At 34.6% G+C, this 3,707-nt stretch overlaps 1 long non-coding RNA gene across 1 annotated transcript; it reads right to left on the bottom strand.

Annotated features, from left to right (window-relative positions):
• Positions 1-901: 901 nt before the first annotated feature.
• Positions 902-3,004, bottom strand: LOC119641407. Its single transcript, XR_005247827.1, has 3 exons — positions 2,861-3,004; positions 1,126-1,305; positions 902-1,061 (listed from the first exon to the last, which is right to left on the bottom strand). It is a non-coding gene; the product is annotated as an uncharacterized LOC119641407 (long non-coding RNA).
• Positions 3,005-3,707: the final 703 nt, after the last annotated feature.

Raw genomic sequence — 3,707 nt, forward strand, 5'->3', positions numbered from 1 at the left:
TCCAAGAGGTCTTGGCTTACCCTGTAGGCGTGGATATTTATGCCAGGGTAAGCCTCCAGCAGGCCATCCATTATTTCCATGAAGTTGAAATTTTTTAACTTCCGCTGGCACCTCTTTCTTCCGTTCCCATTTGGCGCTGCTTATCTTGCCACTGTGAAAAATTGTGTTGAATTTAGTGAGAGCAGCGATGACTTCATATGTTCGCATTTCTTTTGCTCCTTTAATAATTTTTCGTTTCGTAGCGAGTTTCAAGGATGCTACCGTTGCGAGGGTTAATAATTGTATAAATTCATTGTACGTTCGAGCTGAGGTATTTAATAGGCAACCATCTCTCTTCTTTAGGTACTTCGAGATGTGCTTTTTTTCTATTTCTGCCTTGGTGACGATAGTGAGGTCAAACAATTTGCTGTTAACAACATTATCTCGAAACGCATAGAGCAGATGTATGTAATCGAACATTCGTGGGATTACGTACATGGTACCATCAGCTCGTTTCCGTTTGCACTTCCCGTTCCCTTTCTCAGTGTATTCAGATTTGGTTTGCTCCTATAGCAGACTACTGCTTTCACGTCCAGTCCGATTTCCTCTGCGATAGCTAAACGTCTGCCTAGTTCGGATCTCCGCTATAGCTGGTTATGGGAATGGCGCTGATTAGCACGTTAAAAGTTGTTAGCAGGCTACGTACACCTAAGACGAGGATTGTTCGGTATTCTTCCGTCTTTGTAACTTTTTTCGTGTCGTCGTAACCGCAAGCATATACCATATCCTCGGTCTGAGAATATCTTGTTTCTTCATTTGTGTGCACAGCGCCTCGACGTCCACTAAGTTTTGAGCTACTTCCTGGCCTTCATCTTCGATTGCAGCGGGTACAATGCGTCTACTCTTCTCCCTCTGCGCTGCTTTCGCCGACGTTGTTGGTCCCTCGTCGTATACATGTTAAATGCTGATTATTGAGGCTTTTTTCTCCGTGGTCTCTTTTGTTTCTTTATCATCTTCTCTATGTGTTTCGTATTTTCACTCGATTCGGCCTTAACCACCGCGTTAGGACGATCACCAGCGATCTGAAATGAATAGAAAGAAAGTTTTAAATGCATGTTTAAGCAACTATAAACCAAAACTTCCTACCTTTATAGCATCCAGTATGTCTTAACCTTCTTCTTCATTGTAATCACGACATAATTATTGTATAGTCATGCTTTCCGGGTAGGAAAACATTAGGGATTTGATGACGTTTTTTAAAATGCCAATATCCATTATGGAAACAATAAAAATTTAAAGATGGAAAATAAACCGTCAAAGAGAAAACTAAAATTAAAAAAAAAACACTATATAAACGTTTCTACATAAAAGATATAATGCAGCTCTTCATCGCTATTCATTTAACGATTAAGTCAATTTCGCAAAAAATGATCCAAATCGAAAATAAATAAAACAAGTTTCAAACGAAATGTATGATTTGAAACAATAAATTAAAAATCATCACTTAGGTCTGATGCTTTAAAAATCAATTTATTATTATTATTATTATTATTAATTTCGCCAGAGAAATAAATTCTAAGACTAAACTCTTAAAAGCACTAGCATCTACGGCTATCGGCCTTTATTAAAAACTCTACCGCACTTGAGATTCGAACCCACGACCACTGAGTTGCTAGTCGAGACTCTCGCCTACTCGGCCACCCAGGCGGATATATCAAAGATTTAAAAGCGGCCGCTACTGCAGCAAATATATTAAGGAAACGGTTTTTGTTTCTAGAAGAAGTATTATTATTGTTCCAATTTTAGTATATGTTCTGCCGTAGCAAGAACATTTAGAAGAAGTAAAATAATTTATGTTATTTGAACAACGAGTAGATTTTAACCGTTTTTTTTTTTCGTTGAGACATCGTGAAGAATGATCTTAATGATCGCACTATATCAACTTGAATAACAATGTTTATATTTCCTTATTTGTGGTGTTCAATAAGTTCTAAAAAAAACACGCACGCTGACAATTAAATTTGAAAAAAAATTGTAGAATATATCAAGTGAATGGAGCTTCGCTCTACTTCACGATCAAGTAAATATATTTTACCGGTCAGTCTGTATTTGTTAACAACTGTTGCATCGAAAAAACGACTATAAATTTCGTAACATCTGAAAGTAATTCAAAAAATTTGGTAACATCTGAGAGTAAGCGTCTGAATTTCGTAACATCTGAGAGTAAGCTCTGTATTTGTTTAAAATTGGGAATGATTGTAAAAGTCAGTTTTTATTTGTTTACAATTGAGGAGAATTCAAAGAGTCAGTCTGTATTTGTTAGCAACTCTTGCATTCAAAAAACGAATATGAATTGAAAGATACGTACAAGTTTTAGCGAGAGCGCTGGGAAACGCAATAGTGATCCTTAAAGTTCGTTGAAGATTATTCGTGTACTTTATTTTTTTGCTAAAAAGGAATTTATACATAGCTATTGTTAAAAAATCAATGTTGAGCATGCACGCTGACGATTAAATTTAAACAAAAACTCGTATAATATATCAAATGAATGGAGCTTCAATCTAATTTGAATGAAAAACGTGAAAAATTGAGTAAAAATCAAATAGGGGCATGGGGGGGTACTGCTTTCAAGGTCTCAATGATAGTTTATTTAACTCAGTCTCTAAAAGTGCTGCAAGTGTCCGAATGTGGTAACATTAACGATCAAGGTTTAATGGTGATTGGAAAATTGAAAAACTTGGAACTGCTTAAATGCTTTATGAACGTTTTATAAATTGATTTAATTTAATTTTTTTTTATAGATGACTTAATTGAAAGAAAGTTGGCTTTCCAACTTATGTCTATGAAAAGTTAAGATAAAGGTGGAACTCCTTATACTTACTATAAGCCGGGTAAGCCGACCACATATAAAAAATCACAAATTTTATCCAGTAATGCATAAGTTGAACGATAACTTTTACGTAATTCGTGGAAGCCCAAAAGAAAATGATCAAACCATGACCATATGTAAATAATAGGAATAATAAGTTCTTTACTTATTCTCGCTAAAGGGTTTTCAAAACGCTTTGTTTTATTCGTTCCATCCAACCACTCCAACTACTTATACACATTGCTGGACCGCTTGCGATTTCTCCAACAAATTTCGCACAAAATCACGTGCAGCATTCTGACAGTATACAAATGAAATATGTTAAATTTATTATTCGGTATATATTTAAAATTATCTACCTCCACTGTCCCTCCACGTTTTAAAGATTTTAATGAAGTCAAAATTCTTTTTTTCTTTTTTTTTGGTTTGTATTAGGGGGTGTTAACTTAAATTTAGATCCATAATCCAAATAGAAATCCTTTGATGATATTTAAAATTTCACGTGCTGATGAAATATTGATCCTTTTTTATTAAAATATTTAATTTTTTGCTTTCTAGATTATGTTTGACTCATTGGTGATGAAATTGCTTTAATTCAATTGAGTAACATGCTGAAGTTGGCTGCGTACACCCCAACGACAGACTGTGCAAAAAAATTCTTTCTTTTATTAATTTTGTACTGATTACAAATGAACAAAACAATTTAGGTACAATCTGGCAACCGTTATTTAAAACAAAGTTGCTATCGACGGTATCGTCATATTGAAAGAATTCATGCACGATAGAGTTTCTTTTAATACCATTTGCAATAATTCGATCAGAAAATGCTTTCAAGTTACGCATGCGAAAGGGTTAATAG

This window comes from Glossina fuscipes, unplaced genomic scaffold, assembly GCF_014805625.2.
Source record: "Glossina fuscipes isolate IAEA_lab_2018 unplaced genomic scaffold, Yale_Gfus_2 148, whole genome shotgun sequence".
Classification (NCBI taxonomy): Eukaryota; Metazoa; Arthropoda; class Insecta; order Diptera; family Glossinidae; genus Glossina; species Glossina fuscipes.